Source organism: Eschrichtius robustus, chromosome 5, assembly GCF_028021215.1.
Source record: "Eschrichtius robustus isolate mEscRob2 chromosome 5, mEscRob2.pri, whole genome shotgun sequence".
NCBI classification, from domain to species: Eukaryota; Metazoa; Chordata; class Mammalia; order Artiodactyla; family Eschrichtiidae; genus Eschrichtius; species Eschrichtius robustus.
The window spans coordinates 16,542,559-16,561,796 of NC_090828.1; positions in this window are offsets into that span (position 1 = coordinate 16,542,559).

The window sequence follows — 19,238 nt, forward strand, 5'->3', positions numbered from 1 at the left end:
AAGCGTGCAGAAATTTAAGCACAAACTTTATCAAAGATATATGAATGGCAAATAAGCATACGAAAAGATGCTCAATATCATTAGTCATTAAGGAAATGCAAATGAAAACCACAGCGATACCAATACACTAGAATACACTAGAATAGCTAAAAAGCCTGACAATGCCAAGCATATCAAGGGTGTGGAGCAACTCCTATATATTTACCCAAGAAAAACGAAAGCATATGTCCACACCATTACTTGTACATGAAAATTCATAGTGGCTTTATTGGTAATAGCCAAAAATTGGAAAAAATATACTTCAACTAATGATAAAACAATGTGATTTGCCCCTCTATAAAGCTCAGAAGCATTATATTAAGTGAAACACACCAAACATAACAGACCATATACTGTGTGAATCCATTTATATGAAATTCTAGAAAATGCAAAAATATAGTGACAAAAAGCAGAATAGTTTCCAGGGTCAAGGATTAGGGGAGGAGATTGCTGGCAAAGGGGCCGAGGGAACAATTTGGGATGATGGAGCTTCTGTGGACTGTGGCAATGATTACATACATAATTACATACATTTTTGAAAGAGTATACTTTAAATAGGTAAATTTACTGTATATGAATAAAACCTCAATAGAGTTGATTAAAAATAGTTTTATACCTTATATACTTCCTAGATATTTTCTATACATAATAAGAATTACGTAACACATCTTACATCCATGTTTGCTTTGTCTTCAAGGAAGCTTATAGCTAAATTTAATATTCAATCATAGTAAGAATGAATGCCCTTTGGATTATAGGTATAGTTGACATTTTCTCTTTAATTTTAGATAACCTAACTTTTGCATGTTTTTTATTATCAGACACTTAAGAGTCATCTTAGAAACAGGCAGCACATGAAATAAAACTTAAAGCATACATAGAGTCATAAGGAGATAGAAGTCTATTTGAGATTAACAGTTGAGAGGATATGACAAAATAATGTGTCCTTGGCAAACACAAAAACCCAAAAAACCCTGACTGGGCTTGTTACTGATTCCATTTGCCTCTCTCTGCTGTCAGACAGGTCTAAGGTAAAGCAAGCCACCGTTATGAGGAGATACAGAAGAGCAGATGACTCAAGAACTGATTGCCAACAGAAACTTTGCTATAAAGGAAAACTGCTTACCTGCGTATAATCTTGAAATTATAGCTTAAGAAAGACCATCTTAACAAAAATGCTCTGTGAGGTTCGGCATTTTAAATGTGCTAGGATGTATTTCTACAGGGTTGAATGATATCATCCTTTCACTATAAGAAGATGTAGCTCACTCATTCAGAAAGATGCTCCAGAGGAATGTTGCTTACAAGGCTTTGTCCACTCAGGGAACTGGAATCTTCTCTGTAGCCATCAAGGAGGATTTACCCAACTAAGGTCCCTATGTACATCGACACCTGGAAGGTCCTTGCTTTGGGAACCAAGATAATAAAGGATTTATTGACCTAAATCTACATAATGTAAGGAGAAAACAATATACAGCAATGAGTAAAAGAACTTATGGTAAGAATTATGAAGGAGGTGGGCACTTGGTAGCCAGACTACTGCCCGAATCCTGTTCACTGGCTTGGAAAGGAGGAGAATTGGGGGTGGTTGCTCAGAGAATCATCACCTCTGCTTACTGGAGGGTTGATAGGGGGCTTCCTCTTTCTCTCCCTTTCTTTGGGGTATCCCTTATGGACAAAGATATGAGTATTTTTGGTTTCTTACAAAGCCAGCTGCAGTAAAGAAGAGCTGTCACAGGCTGAGGGGAGCAGAGCTGTGTGGTTGACAGGGTCCTGGTGCTCCAACCTGGGGTCAGGCCTGAGCCTCTGAGGTGGGAGAGCCGAGTTCAGGACATTGGACCACCAGAGACCTCCCAGCTCCACGTAATATCAATCGGTGAGACCTCTCCCAGAGATCTCCATCTCAACGCTAAGACCCAGCTCCACACAACGACCAGCAAGTTCCAGTGCTGGACACCCCATGCTAAACAACTAGCAAGACAGGAACACAATCCCACCTGCTAACAGACAGGCTGCCTAAAATCATAATAAGTTCACAGACATCCCAAAACACACCACCGGACATGGTCCTGCCCACCAGAAAGACAAGATCCAGCCTCATCCACCAGAACACAGGCACCAGTCCCCTCCACCAGGAAGCCTACAACCCACTGAACAAACCTTACCCACTGGGGCAGACACCAAAACCAACAGGAACTATGAACCTGCAGCCTCTGAAAAGGAAACCCCAAACACAGTAAATTAAGCAAAATGAGAAGACAGAGAAACACACAGCAGATGAAGGAGCAAAGTAAAAACCCACCAGACCAAACAAATGAAGAGGAAATAGGCAGTCTACCTGAAAAAGAATTCAGAGTAATTATAGTAAAGATGACCCAAAATCTTGGAAATAGAATGAAGAAAATACAAGAAACGTTTAACAAGGACCTAGAAGAACTAAAGAGCAAACAAACAATGATGAGCAACACAATAACTGAAATTAATAATTCTCTAGAAGGAACAAATAGCACAATAACTGAGGCAGAAGAATGGGTGAGTGACCTGGAAGATAAAATAGGGGAAATAGCTACCACAGAGCAGAACAAAGAAAAAAGAATGAAAAGAATTGAGGACAGTCTCAGAGACCTCTGGGATGACATTAAATGCACCAACATTCGAATTATTGGGGTCCCAGAAGAAGAAGAGAAAAAGAAAGGGACTGAGAAAAGATTTGAAGAGATTATAGTTGAAAACTTCCCTAATATGGGAAAGGAAATAGTCAATCAAGTCCAGGAAGTGCAGAGAATCCCATACAGGATAATTCCAAGGAGAAACACGTCAAGACACATATTAATCAAACTATCAAAAATTAAATACAAAGAAGCAGCAAGGGAAAAGCAACAAATAACATACAAGGGAATACACATAAGGTTAACAGCTGATCTTTCAGCAGAAACTCTGAAAGCCAGAAGGGAGTGGCAGGATATATTTAAAGTGATGAAAGGGAAAAACCTACAACCAAGATTACTCTACCCAGCAAGGATCTCATTCAGATTCGACAGAGAAATTAAAACCTTTACAGACAAACAAAAGCAAAGAGAATTCAGCACCACCAAACCAGCTTTACAACAAATGCTAAAGGAACTTCTCTAGGCAGGAAACACAAGAGAAGGAAAAGACCTACAATAACAAACACAAAACAATTAAGAAAACTGTAATAGGAACATACATATAGATATGTATATATTTAAGTGTAAATGGATTAAATGCTCCAACCAAAAGACATAGACTGGCTGAATAGATATAAAAACAAGGCCTGTATATATGCTGTCTACAAGAGACCCACTTCACACCTAGGGACACATACAGACTGAAAGTGAGGGGATGGAAAAAGATATTCCATGCAAATGGAAATCAAAAGAAAGCTGGAGTAGCGATTCTTATATCAGACAAAATAAACTTTAAAATAAAGACTATTACAAGAGACAAAGAAGGACACTAGATAATGACCAAGGGATCGATCCAAGAAGAAAATATAACAATTGAAAATATTTATGCACCCAACATGGGAGCATCTCAATACATAAGGCAAATGCTAACAGCCATAAAAGGGGAAATCGACAGTAACACAATAATAGTAGGGGACTTTAGCATCCCATTTTCACCAATGGACATATCATCCAAAATGAAAATAAATAAGGAATCACAAGCTTTAAATGACACATTAAACAAGATGGACTTAACTGATATTTACAGGACATTCCATCCAAAAACAACAGAATATGCTTTCTTCTCAAGTGCTCATGGAACATTCTCCAGGATAGATCATATCTTGGGTCACAAATCAAGCCTTGGTAAATTTAAGAAAATTGAAATTGTATCAAGTACCTTTTCCAACCACAACACTGTAAGACTAGATATCAATTACAGGAAGAAAACTGTAAAAAATACAAACACACGGAGGCTAAACAATACACTACTAAATAACAAAGAGATCACTGAAGAAATCAAAGAGGAAATCAAAAAATATGGAGAAACAAATGAAAATGAAAACATGACGACCCAAAACCTATGGGATGCAGCAAAAGCAGTTCTAAGAGGGAAGTTTATAGCAATACAATCCTAACTCAAGAAACAAGAAAAATCTCAAATAAACAACCTAACATTACACCTAAAGCAATAGAGAAAGAAGAACAAAAAAACCCGAAGTTACCAGAAGGAAAGGAATCATAAAGATCAGATCAGAAATAAATGAAAAATAAATGAAGGAAATGATAGCAAAGATCAATACAACTAAAAGCTGATTCTTTGAGAAGATAAACAAAATTGATAAGCCATTAGCCAGACTCATCAAGAAAAAAAGGGAGGAGACTTCAATCAATAGGATTAGAAATGAAAAAGGAGAAGTAATAACAGACACTGCAGAAATACAAATGATCATGAGAGATTACTACAAGCAACTATATGCCAATAAAATGGAAAACCTGGAAGAAATGGAAAAATTCTTAGAAAAGCACAAGCTTCCGAGACTGAACCAGGAAGAAATAGAAAATATAAACAGACCGATCACAAGCACTGAAATTGAAACTGTGATTAAAAATCTTCCAACAAACAAAAGCCCAGGACCAGATGGCTTCACGGGTGAATCCTACCAAACATTTAGGGAAGAGCTAACACCCATCCTTCTCAAGCTGTTCCAAATATAGCAGAGGGAGGAACACTCACAAACTCATTCTATGAGGCCACCATCACCCTGATACCAAAACCAGACAAAGATGTCACAAAGAAAGAAAACAATAGGCCAATATCGCTGATGAACATAGATGCAAAAATCGTCAGCAAAATACTAGCAAACAGAATCCAACAACACATTAAAAGGATAATACAGAAACGAACACACAATTGTAAAGCGATTATACTCCAATAAAAATGTTAAAAAAAAAAAAAAGGATTATACACCATGATCAGGTGAGGCTTATCCCAGGAATGCAAGGATTTTTCAATATACGCAAATCAATCAATGTGATACACCATATTAACACCTTGAAGGATAAAAACCATATGATAATCTGAATAGATGCAGAAAAAGCTTTCAACAAAATTCAACACCGATTTATGCTAAAAACCCTCCAGAAAGTAGGCATAGAGGAAATGTACCTCAACATAATAAAGGCCATATATGACAAACCCAAAGCCAACATTGTTCTCAATGGTGAAAAACTGAAACCATTTCCTCTAAGATCAGAAACAAGACAAGGTTGCCCACTCTCACCACTATTATTCAACATAGTTTTCGAAGTTTTAGCCACAGCAATCAGAGAAGAAAAAATAATAAAAGGAATCCAAATCAGAAGAGAAGAAGTAAAACTGTCACTGTTTGCAGATGACATGATATTGTACATAGAAAATCCTAAAGATGCTACCAGAAAACTACTAGAGCTAATCAATGAATTTGGTAAAGTAGCAGGATACAAAGTTAATGCACAGAAATCTCTTGCATTCCTATACACTAATGACGAAAAACCTGAAAGTGAAATTAAGAAAACACTCTCATTTACCACTGCAACAAAAAGAATAAAATACCTAGGAATAAAACTACCTGAGGAGAAAAAAGACCTGTATGCAGAAAACTATAAGACACTGATGAAAGAAATTAAAGATGATACCAACAGATGGAGAGATATACCATGTTTTTGGATGGGAAGAATCAACATTATGAAAATGACTATACTACCCAAAGCAATCTACAGATTCAATACAATTCCTACCAAATTACTAATAGCATTTTTCACAGAACTAGAACAAAACATTTCCCAATTTTTATGGAAACACAAAAGACCCCCAATAGCCAAAGCAATCTTGAGAAGGAAAAATGGAGCTGTGGGAATCAGGCTCTCTGACTTCAGACTATACTACAAAGCTACAGTAATCAAGACAGTATTGTACTGGGACAAAAACAGAAATATAGATCAATGGAACAGGATAGAAAGCCCAGAGATGAACCCATGCACCTATGGTCAACTAATCTATGACAAAAGAAACAAGGATATACAATGGAGAAAAGACAGTCTCTTCAATAAGTGGTGCTGGGAAAACTGGACAGCTACATGTAAAAGAATGAAATTAGAACTCTCCTTAACACCATACACAAAAATAAACTCAAAACGGATTAAAGAACTAAATGTAAGGTCAGACACTATAAAACTCTTAGAGGAAAACATAGGCAGAACACTCTATGACATATATCCCAGCAAGATCCTTTTTGACCCATCTCTTAGAGAAATGGAAAAAAAAACAAAAATAAATAAATGGGACCTAAAGAAATTTAAAAGCTTTTGCACAGCAAAGGAAAGCATAAACAAGATGAAAAGACAACCCTCAGAATGGGAGAAAATATTTGCAAACAAAGCAACTGACAAAGGATTAATCTCCAAAATATACCAGCAGCTCATGCAGCTCAATATCAAAAAACAAACAACCCAATCCAAAAATGAGCAAAGACCTAAATAGACATTTTTCCAAAGAAGATATACAGATTGCCAACAAACACATGAAAGGATGCTCAACATCACTAATCATTAGAGAAATGCAAATCAAAACTGCAATGAGGTATCACCTCACATCAGTCAGAATGGCCATCATCAAAAAATCTACAAACAATAAATGCTGGAGAGCGTGTGGAGAAAAGGGAACCCTCTTGCACTGCTGGTGAGAATGTATATTGATACAGCCACTATGGAGAACAGTATGGAGGTTCCTAAAAAACTAAAAATGGAACTACCTTATGACCCAGCAGTCCCACTACTGGGCATATACCCTGAGAAAACCATAATTCAAAAAGAGTCATGTATCACAATGTTCATTGCAGCACTATTTACAATAGGCAGCCCATGGAAGCAACCTAATTGTCCATCAGCAGATGAATGGATAAGAAGATGTGGCATATATATATACAATGGTATATTACTCAGCCATAAGAAGAAACGAAATGGAGTTATTTGTAGTGAGGTGGATAGACCTAGATTCTGTCATACAGAGTGAAGTAAGTCAGAAATAGAAATACAAATACCTTATGCTAACACATACATATGGAATCTAAAAAATAAAAAATGGTTCTGACAAACCTTGGAGCAGGACAGGAATAAAGACGCAGATGTAGAGAATGGATTTGAGGACATGGGGAGTGGGAAGGGTAAGCTGGGACGAAGTGAGAGAGTGGCATGTACATATATACACTACCAAATGTAAAATAGATAGCTAATGTGAAGCAGCGCATAGCACAGGGAGATCAGCTCGGTGCTTTGTGACGACCTAGAGGGGTAGGATAGGGAGGTTGGGAGGGAGACTCAAGAGTGAAGGTATATGGGGATATATGTATACGTAGAGCTGACTCACTTTGTTATACAGCAGAAACTAACACACCATTGTGAAGCAAGTATACTCCAATAAAGATGTTTTAAAAAAAAGAATTACGAAGGATATAAAAGAAGCTCTGAAATCAATTTCTAGGTCCTTCTCATGGTAGAATGGATGATTATTTTAGCCAGTGTGCTATGGTCTTGAACAAAGTCCTCTCCTCCCAGGTTCCAAAGTTCTCATGTTTACCTGTCTCATCCCTGTCTGATGCGGTCTTGGATGGTAATATCTTATAATTAGAAATCTGTTACACTTTTCAGATTATTTTCTCTCTGTTTACCTAATTGTGCAAAGCTTAAAGAAAGACATTATTATATGCCTTTGGTTTGCTTTGGCTGATATGCTTGCAAAAAAGTGGGCTGCCTCTTTCTTGGGTTAGCTGGTTGCTACGCTGTTCTATTCTGAAGACTTCTCTTCTGACACTTGGCCTGCCATTCTGCTGTAATAGGAAGGCTTATTGTCTCTTCCTGGGCTGGGGAGGATGTCAGTTTTTGATTGGGATCTGTCTCACATGTCAATTTTTACTATTAGTCATTGCCATGACACGTGCATGACACACCCTTATATCCCAGCAGCGGTAGCTCAGGGGACCTCCCATTTAACTACCGCATTCCCAGTGACCTAGAGGCAACTCCAGAATAGTCCTCGTCAAGATGGTAGCAATTCTGCAGAGCTCCTCAGGGCATAAACCAAAAAGGATTAGAAAGCCAAAAGGTAACCCTGGAGAGCAGACAACTCCAGCACTACCTTCTGTTCAGGTCTAAGACCATTCTTAGAGAGGTTACTGACCTGGACAGGGAAGACATACATCTTCATCTTTTAAGCAAATCTCTGACTATAGGGAGGAGACTTTGCCATTTTTTGTTACACCTACATCAAGCGTTGCTCCAAGGCAGTAGTTCTTAAATTTTAGTATGCATCAGAATCATCTGGGTAGTTTGCTAACATGCAGATTCTCCTGTAAAACCCTTATAGATTCAGTAGGTTTTTTTTTTTTTTTTATAAATGTATTTATTTATTTATTTTGGCTGCGTTGGGTCTTTGTTGCTGCGCACAGGCTTTCTCTGGTTGCGACGGGCGGGGGTTACTCTTCGTTGAGGTGCGCGGGCTGCTCATTGCAGTGGCTTCTCTTGCTGCGGAGCACGGGCTCTAGGCGCACTGGCTTCAGTAGTTGCAGCACACGGGCTCAGTAGTTGTGGCTCGCAGGCTCTAGAGCGCAGGGTCAGTAGTTGTGGCGCACGGGCTTAGTTGCTCCGCGGCATGTGGGATCTTCCCGGACCAGGGCTTGAACCCATGTCCCCTGCGTTGGCAGGCGGATTCTTAACCACTGTGCCACCAGGGAAGCCCGATTCAGTAGGTTTTAAGTGAAGCCCAGGAATCTGAATTATCACAGTGTCCCTCTAGGAAATTGTAATGCACATGGTCCTTTGACCAAATACTGAGAAACACTGACAACTCTAAGAGAAGAAGTGAGTCTAATACATTCAATGAACTTGAGAATCCTGAAAGACCACAGGTCAAATCCCAGGAAGTTCTTGTGCATGAACTTATTAGAATGGGGTAACATCCATATCCAAGGCGTTGATTAAACAAATACAGATTACTAGCTCCATCCAGCCCTACCAGGAGTAGGACCCAAGAGTCTGCACTGGTACAAACGTTCCCAGTGATTCTTAGGCACGTTGAAGTTTGAAGACTGCAGAAGGAGAGATCTTGTATTCAGCCTATTTCACACTCATTAAACAAGAGTATACACTGAAAGCAGGCTGATTAGTACAGAACCATGGTATGGGAGCTTCTAGCAAAATTTGGTAGCAAGCAGCAATGGCTTAATTGACATTCAAATCTCAACTCTATTTCTAAAATTCATTTCCACTGCCATGGCAAAGAATTACCTCTGCATAATGAAAGGGACCAAGGAGACAAACTTGAGTTTGAGATTTGGCTTTTCTTTTTTTCCTTCACTGTTTTGAGCAGAGTAAATAACGTCCAATGTAGTAATCTCAACAGTTGTTCTTTCAATAACAGCCCAGAGCCACGAATGCACTTTCTTTTTCCACTTCGATATCTTAATGGAATGAATGTGATATTATTTATCAACTGTGAGCTTGATGGACTATATCATATAAATCATCTCAAATGTTATTTGCCACCTGCCTGCCTGTTCTGAAATGCATGCCGGCTTAATTAATCTAATTAGTCAATGCACAGATCAGGAGCACATTTATAGCTTCTCTGCCATCATAAATAAACTAGTTTTGTTTTCATAGGCTAACTAATTCATTTTAAGGATGGATACTAGGAAGAATCCGAGAGAGCTGACCTCAATTACAGTACACAGGGAATAATGATGACAGGGTTTTCTTTTTGTTCTGATGCCCTCCATTAACTTTCTATTAAAATACTCCTTTGTCGGGGAGGCTGGGGGGAGGAGGTGGCATGCGGCAGAAATGTCATGCCCTCCCACCAGGAGAGGCATACCTGCCATTTGCTAAGAAAGAGCTTACCCATTTTAAACCTCATGATTGAAAGACACATGGATTCTCAAGCACACGCATATGTGTTAGAGAGCTGAGGAGCACAGTTGTTGTAAATTCTGGAGCCCAGGGCTGCGGGCTGAGGACAAATCCAAAAGCAGAAAAGGGTCAGAGTAGCAGGTGAAAAACGAGGCTAAGCACAGTAAATAGGTTGAATGCTGTGAATCAGCAATTGTTCTTTTCACAGCCATGGCTCTCTGGTGCAGCCACGCTGGCTGTGCAGTCTCCAGCTCCAGGACCATACTCATCTGACGACCACGTGAAGAGAGTCATGCAACATAGCGTCCCTGAAAGAGACGGTACGCTGTAGTGTAATGGTTAAAGCCTCAAGTCCACAGCTAAGAGATCTGGACTTGCATCCCATCTTCCACTATTTATATGCCATGTCCCCTTAGACAAGCTACCTAACCCCTCTGTTCCCTATTGCTCCTTGGTATAATGTGGACACCTCACAGGATTATTTTAAGAATTGAGATAATTTGAGTACTTAGCCCATGACCTGCTGCTAATATACTAGTGAGGCTCAAGGCAAGAATATGAATGAAGCCCTCCACCCCCAGCCCATTGCTTGTTGCCCCCTTCGCTCCCCCTCCCCCAACCAACCATCAAACAGTTTCCCCTTGGCTGCCCCTCAGCCTCAGGAGAAGGAACCTGGGGAAGAAGCCCATGCTGGACTTGGATGTGTGTTTAGCCCATCTGGGTCCTGGTACCCAGAGGATGAGCAAGAAGGCATGAGTGTGGTGGTGTAGAGGTTGGGGGTTGGTGCAGGCTCTGATAGGGCATGTCCACTTGCCGCATAGAAGTTTTAACCCATGGGGATGCCCAGGTCTAAGGGTAGTACCGTCAGCACACAGTATGTGGTATTCAATATAAGTGCTCAATAAATATCAGCAATTATTATTCTTATTATCATTGCTGAATTTCAGAATTTATTAATGTAGAAGCCACCATTTGGCTATGATTCAATATGTATTGTGGGGGGATTTTTGTAAAAAATAGAAATCCAAAACCATTCCCTCAAGAAGTTTGTATTCTATTTGAAAAGATTAAGATGTTAATGACATATTCATATATAATATATAATATTTCCTGATTTATTCTACTGAGAGGGAAATTCACTGTTAATGTTTCTGCTTAACAACCTTTGATATCTTATCACTGGTTACAGAAAATGTCCAGCATTTTCAGTCTGTTATGCAGGACTCACCTCATTGGTTACCCCTACCTTACAAGCAAAATGTTCAATACTGTCAGCAAGCCTCCTTTCCTCAAGGTCAGTCCCCTAGATTATCATGTGGATATTCCAACTATCGCTCATGTGTGTTCCTGGCCTCTCTACTTCTAGACAAATCCCATACCTTTGACTTCCTGGATACGTCTTGGGCTCCACTCTGGATTACAGGGCCCCAAGGGCAGGAACATGACTCATACCTCTTTGCATTCCCCAAGAGAACATACCATAGAGCCTGGCACAAAATGAGCTTTCAGTAAATACTCACTGACTGTGAAAAGCTGAAAGAGAAGATTCACAGAACAGGCGATGGTGAAATGGGAACTTGAAAGACAAGGTGATTTGGGGCCTTCCGGTAGAGGGCTTAGCACATCCAAGGCAGGGAAGTATGGAACAGCATGAGTAAAAAATTCACGAGACACGAAGCATGATCATGCAAAACGGATAGGCCCACCTGGAGGACAGGTGCCAGCCTACAAAGCACCTGGAGGTGTTTTCTGGGGAGTCGGTTCTCAGAGAACAGCCCAGAGTACTGGGTTCATTGATAGACAAAAACTTGAAAATTTGCTCCAGTGACTGTCTTTACACTCTGTGCCCTTTACCTTGACACATGGGCCTTATTTAATAAGTAATGTCATGTTCTTCTGAGCTAATAACTTCAGCTCCTAACTTGTGTTTAGTATTTTTAACTACTGCTCTCACGCCATCCTCTTGGGTGGTATACCAACGTGAATTTATATTTTCACAGCACTTCTGGATGGGAGGTTGAGTCATAACAAGTGCTCCTTGGTAATAAGGGTGATGGGGGCAGGCCTCCAATACAGAAGGATTTTTCTCAAAACCCAACCCTACTGAATTGGCTCATTTTAGAAGCTTGGACCTGTTGGAAAAAAAAAAAGAAAGAAAATAGTTCTCTCAAAGCAATAGGACTGCAAATCACAAAGCGTGAACTTTAATGTATGCAAGCTAAAGGGGGCAACAATGACACAAAAACTTGCCCACCAACAACACCCAGAATGGTGTTGACCATGGTATATGAATCTCATAGGATTACAAATGCATGACATAACTTTACAGAAGAGGGTGGGAGGTAAAGCTGTTGACTCAACTCTAGAAAACAGTGTTTTTACCAGGAACTCTGACGATAACACTGGTTTCTAGCTGGTAAATTTGTTTCTTCTGGTGATATGGGTTAACGATTCTGAAAATGCTTTACATGTGTACTGAGATTGAACACACATACATAGATGGATGATGGATGGTAAGAGCCAGGCTTTTCACTGTTGAGAGGGAAGTTACAGATGAGCAAGAAGGGAGGGTCAGAAGGAACCATGTGGTACTGGGTTAGGGTCTGGGGCATCAGCATGAACTCATGTTTAAATTAATATATATGCAAATGAATGGATACAGGAAGGGTTAGAGCTATGAGTGCCTATGTGTCTTGTTATACACATATGTATAGCTCTGTTAGCTGAAAATGTCTGGGAGCAACAATATCCCAATAGCAATGAGCACATACAGCACCCAGATCTTGGTTTCAAAATTCTATTCTTTAATAAATGGAACCAAAGTTTCATGGAGAAATGGCTGATTCTAGGACTGTGGCAGGGAAAATATAAGATGAGCCTGGAGTACCTTGTAGTACCAGAAAGTAATGAAGTACTCAAAAAATTAAAGGATGGGGCCAAATCAAAGTCACATGAGAGCCAACTGAAAGAGCTCCCAATGGCCAAAGCTGGAATTTGAGCAAGAAAATAAATAACATAGCATGGGATTATAACCCAAAGTACAAAATAAATATACATGAGTAAAACAATAAGCCAATGTATGAAATAAATATACATGAGTCTAGAGTGATATAAATAAATAATTGAATATATAAATAACTGAGTGAGAGAAGATGAATCTTCCTTACAGAAGAATTCAAAATAATATGCATAGATATTCTTTACTCCAGGAGATACAACTTAGTCACTTCCCCTTCTCCCCTCACTTTGAGCTGGATTTAGAGACTAGCTTCCAAAGAATAGATATGGAAATATGAGTACTGTCACAGCTTGGAGGAGATTAAGGAGACAAGACCAATAAATGCAAAGGAATATCCTGGATAGGATCCTGGAACAGAAAAAGGACATTAGTGGAAAATCCAAATACATCTGGAGTTTAGCTAATAGTCATAAAACAGTGTTGTTTCTTTTGACAAATGTACCACGGTCATGAACGATAAACTGGCTGAATGATATACAGGAACTCTGTACTATCTTTGCAAGTTTTCTGCAAAGATATAATTTTTCAAAAATAAAAATTTTATTTAAAAAAAGAGGGGATTATATAAATAGTATTATCTGGTGCAGCTCACCTATTATTGTCACATTTCATCTATTTCCCAAGCACATGGCGACCTACCTAAAGAATGATTTTAGAACCTTGAATTAAATTATAAGGCAGGTCCAGTTTGGACCAACCTTTCTCACGTCTGTCCCAAACCAGGCCTTTAGGTTATAGATGAGAACAGATTGCCTGAGAGTTTGACATTCAGCCTGATATTGCATATGGTAGACTGGGCTAAAACTCAGCTGATTGTCTTCTAGCATTCACTGCAGCTGCCACACTTAGATAGTCTGGTGGAAGTTATTCAGTTTTCTTTCAGTAAGGGAGTCATTGTTACCTACAGTACAGGATAAAGACCTCTGAATTCTAGAGACTTTTCTGAGTTTCCTGTAGTGGAACTGTCCCATAAACGTGATTCCAGCTAGCTGGTAGCCATTTATGTTTCTTATAACTAATTCCCAAACAAATAAATAGAAACAATGAACACTTTGTAAAATATGTTTAAATATGATTCTTGACCTTTGTAAGGTTAAATGACATTAAGTGGCTACTGAATTTTGTACTCAGAACACAGTGGCATCTTACCTCTTGATGGACATCATCTAGTTTTCAGACAAGGCAGTTTCTAGAAATCTGATCTTGACAAAAGGACAACTCCATTGAACGTCTAGACTTCTCCCTCCTAAGTCCTGAAGCAGCTCTGCATCTGCAAGGTCCATGGGTCCCTGTGCCTCTTCTGATACACAAAACATGGGCAGTAAATCAGAACATTTCAAACAGTAATTAATCTGGGACTTGGATATTTCGTTCCAATTGGCATCTTTCATTTGACTCCCAGTCAACACAATGACGTATTTATATTTTGTGTTAAGCAAAGAGTAAACTGGGGGGTACAGGTGAGAAACAACTTTCCTCCATCCCAGTACACAGATTTACAACAGAGCTGTCTGCCAAACTAAGGTTGAGGCAGGGACAAACTGTTTAATTGTCACATTGGAGTCACAGGATCCATTTATCGTGAATCGCTTCGGGGACAACAGGAGTCCTTTGGTTACGTTCCAAGGATCCTGGCTGTATTTAAACATTTTCCTTGTAGAGTAACAGTGATAATTTTGTATGCTATGTTTATTTTCAGTTTAGCCTGTTTCTTACTCTCAATTATTTATAAAGACCCTCATGGAATCCTGAAACAAGCCTTTCCCCTGCCCCCACTGTTGCTATTGTCTTTTCTATTTCATCCTCTGAATTTCTTCCAGTGATAATAATCACAGAGGGGGCTCCTCTTGTTTCCTTGTTGGTGCAGCAATCCCAGTGGTGAGGCCAAGAGAGAAGGTTAATTTAAAAAACTGATTCATAGTGGCTTGGCACCTGGCCACTTGCCCTGGTGGCCCGGAGCACGAGATGGAGTCCCTGCATTCTTTGGAGGTACTTTGATGCAGCAGGAGTTAGGAAAGCAATGCTCCTCTTGTGGGTCCCTGTCAATATCTCTCATGGTGAGTCCCTCTGGCAGCTTCACCTCCTTCCAGATGATTCTAGCAAACAATTGAGATATCAAATGGTACAGATTTTTTCCTTGACTGCTTTGCTAGAATGATTGGTGCAACATCCTGACCTTGGGGTAAAATACATATTCTTTTATTCATCTGATTCTTTACTCCTCATTCACTTCATCAAGATGCAGTTTTTATACTTTACCCATCACAGAGCAAAGCCACGGGGTCTCAAATGAGATAGGGTCGTGTTTCAGTCAGGGCTCCATGGTATTCTGTATTGCTTTGGGCAAGTGACTTAAACTTGGGGAATCTGTTTTCTCCTCTGTAAGGTGGGCATTCTACCATGTATAAGGCTGCAAAGATTAAATAAATGATTTACTTTTAGCAACTAATACAATGCCAAGCCTTTGTGCCAGGTGCTGAGGACACAAAATTACCACCAGCCTCTTTCAAAGCTGGTAGAATAGAATGTGCAAGTGTCTCAGACAAAAGTCTTTCCCCATCCTTTATAGAATTAAAATACAATTTGAGAAGATGCAAAAGATGCAGAAGCCAATGAGGGTCTCTTGTTACTCTCCTTGCAGGGGAGAAATAAAGCATGATGATGTGAAAATAATTTATTTTGACCACGTAAGTAAAACAAAAAAATTGGATTGGTTTAAAAATGAGAAGCCAGAGTGATTATGCTAACATTCGAACAATAAAAGGAAATCTTTAGTTTGTTAACATATTATTTTTCTTATTATGTAATCTGAACATTCGGGCTCAAGTACTGAGTAGTTGGGGAATCTTAGACAAATCCCTGGCTCCCTCTCTGGGCCACCATTTCCTCATTATGAAATGTCATGGCTGAAATAGGGCACCTCTTAGGTCTTCTCTAGTGTTAACACCCTAGAGTTTTAGTATTTCAATGCTCCTAGTCAATGGAAGCTGTAAGAACAATAACAACATAACATAACTCAACCAAAAACATGGCACCTAAAAACTTCCTTACATACTCGTGTTTCCCCCTTTTCAGGTCAAATCCTGAATTACCACTATAAGGACGTGAACCTCAAAATCAAGAATTTAAGATAAAATGCAATCAAAGTTTTGGGTTAAACAGCCTTACACTGGCTAAAATTGCAAGCTGTAACAGAAATGAGATTTGCGAAAACGCTTTGATTTTGTGTGCGTCGTAAGTTTAGGTAAAATGTGCACATTTATCAAAGCCTTTGGAACTTTATTTTCCTCTTCTGTGTAATTAGTAATTAGAGTTCCTAAGACTGTTTTTATGTCAAGTAACAATGACAAGAAGTAGGGCCAAGTTGCCAAAGATCACCTCAGAAGGCAAGGGAGATTAAATGACTAGTCAAAATGTCAGAAAATTGAAATAAAAAATGAACGGTTTTCCTTCTATCTTTCCTTTTTTCCTTCCTCTCTCTTTCCCTCTCTTCCTTTATTCTCTCTCCTATTCTCCTTTCCACCTTCCCTCACTTCCTCTTCTTTGCTGCACAGTATAAAATACTCTCACTTTGCTTATCCACCTGGCTATGAGGACTGACTTCAGTGCTTACTAGTTTTGGCAACTTAGGCAAGTCAATTCACCTCTCCCAGTCTATTTCATTCATTGGTAAAATGGTGTGATCAATAAAGATATTTGCCATAAGGCTTCTGTATGAGTAAGATGAGATAAAATATGTAGAAGTATTTTATAAACCACAAAGTGCTTGCGTGCACTGATACCATCCTACCTATGCCTGTGCAGAGAGTCGTTGCCCTGCACTTTGCCCTTCTTTCCATCATGCATACCTAGAAACCCCTTTTCCTTCCTTGCTCTATGTACCCCATCATAAAACATACTCTCATCTGGAAAACTATAGAAACCTGCCCTGTTTCCTATTCTGTGGTACTCATTTTGTTATGTAATAAACATAAATGTTTTAGAAACCATGTAAGAGTGGGGAATGAGGTGTCGATGCTACCATATAAAACCATCCTGATGGTTTCCTGGGGGAAGAGGAAAGGTGGTGATTTTCAATTCTGTTGGGTAACTTGCATCTCTGGTATCAATGGTTCAAATCATCTTTAGAGGAGCAGTATATACAGGATTGTTATTCTGTTCACCTGCATATTGTTTTAGTGATAGTTAGTGGGCTAAATTACTCATAACTGACAGACCAATCATTTAGTCCACCACATTCTTGGGCGGAGGAGGGATGGGTGTTGGTGTTTATCTCTGCCCGTTATAGACTACAGTTGACAGAGAATTTTTGCATCTTTCACCACCCTATTGCTGGGAGTTTTGCTCACGCTAAAAGACACCGGTTTAGCCCTTAATGATCCAAGGTAATGCTTCTTAAACCTTAATGTGTGTATATATGAATCATCTGGGGTTCTTATCAAAATGAAGATTCTGATTCAGCAGGTTTGGGGTGGAGACCAAAATTCTGCATTTCTCACAAGTTCTTAAGTTGTGCCCATGATTCTGGTCTGCAGGTCACACCTTGAGCAACAGGGTCTAAGGGAGATGAGGAACAGGGATGAGGTAGCCCTAGAACAGTTTGTTTCTGGTTCAGTTGATAGCTGAGCAATTAATTGAGGACTGTGAGAGGATTTATGATATTTCCCAAATACCATGCCAAGGCAAGTATAGACTGAACTGGTGCCCCTCAGATCCCCAGTGGGAGTGCACAATGGACCTGCCTGTGAAGATGCATGCTCACAGTGGCCTACTGCCATGTTTCTAGTTACATGCCCAAAGACACCAAGTAACAAATCAAAGGTTGTTGTGTCTTCTTAAAATCATCATTGTTCAGTTCTTCTTGCCAACCACTCAGAAGGGGGTGAAAGATACTGATCTTGCCCTCTAGCTCCAGATTCAACCAAACAGTCCTTGATCACAAAGGGGAAAAGTCTTTCTAGCTCCCACAGGGTCATAGCTATGCTCCGTTTTTGTTATGTCAAGTAAAAGCTCTTTGTGGAAGGAAGTATCCACTGAGGAGAGACAAAGCACCGAGTTGGGTGATTTATGGAGACTAATTAAGTCTCCCTGCCCTCCTTCCTTCCGACTACTCCCCCACTCCCCAAAGTGACACCTCCACCCCACCAAATGGGCCAAGAATGTACATGTGAGTGTGAGGGGTGGAGGTGTGACTTGATGGTTTATTTTTCTTTGTGCTTGTTATTTGGGAAGTGGGGAGAGGAAGGGAGGAAGGGCAGTGATGGAACCTATGAGGCAGAATAAATGTCTGAGGGTTCTTGCTGAAGTTTATGGCAGCTTCTCTGGCCAGTGAAACACAGAGTCAGGGGCTGAATTTCATATTCTCAACCTTTATTTGAAGGAACACGACAGATAAGGCTTTTTCCCTCCTGTTAACCAAGAAATGAGGTTTCTTGTTCTCTCTGTATGTAATTTCCATTCTTTGTCAACCCTATATGTAAAGCATAGGTTTTGAAATAAACAAAAGTGTGAATCTTTCACTTACTAGCATGAGATCTTGGGTAAGATACCCAACTTTTCTAAGCCTGGTTTCCTCATTGCTAATACAGAGGTAAAAATATATCCTGTTGGGTCTTCACTTGAATTACATTAACTGAGGTAATGTATGTAAATGGGCTAGTACATTGCACACTGTAGATACTTGATTGATTTTACTATCATTATTTTAAGTAATTTTATTTTTTAAATCAGAAGGAATGTCTAAGGGCTAAGGGTTCTTCAGACCACATGAGAACTTGCTTACCTTGTTCTTTGTGTGTATGGGAGGCTCTGATGGCTGACCTGTTTATTTATGGGATGATGGGGTTCAGTACAAGTATGTCTGTGCTGTTCCCATAATCCTCTAACGTGTGTTCAGAATTGACCCAGAGTGTGACTCTTGCTTACTTTCGGACAGTATTTGTGTTTTGATTCTGTCTTAGTTGGGCTTTACCTGGATTTTTACCAATTATACTAATGATAATGATGATGACAATGATAATAATAATAATAGCAATTATAGTAACAACTAAGACTTAGATGCTCACTGCATTCCTGGCACTTTTCTAATCCCTATACATATATTAATCCTTATGACAGCTTTGTGTGTATGTACTATAATCATCCTCATCCTGCAGATGAGGAAACTGGGTCACGGGTGTTATCAAAGGCACTTGTACTAGTCATGGGCTTTTTGATTACCCTTAGGTCTACTTTGGTATTAATAAGCACAAACTTTACTTTTGTTTTAA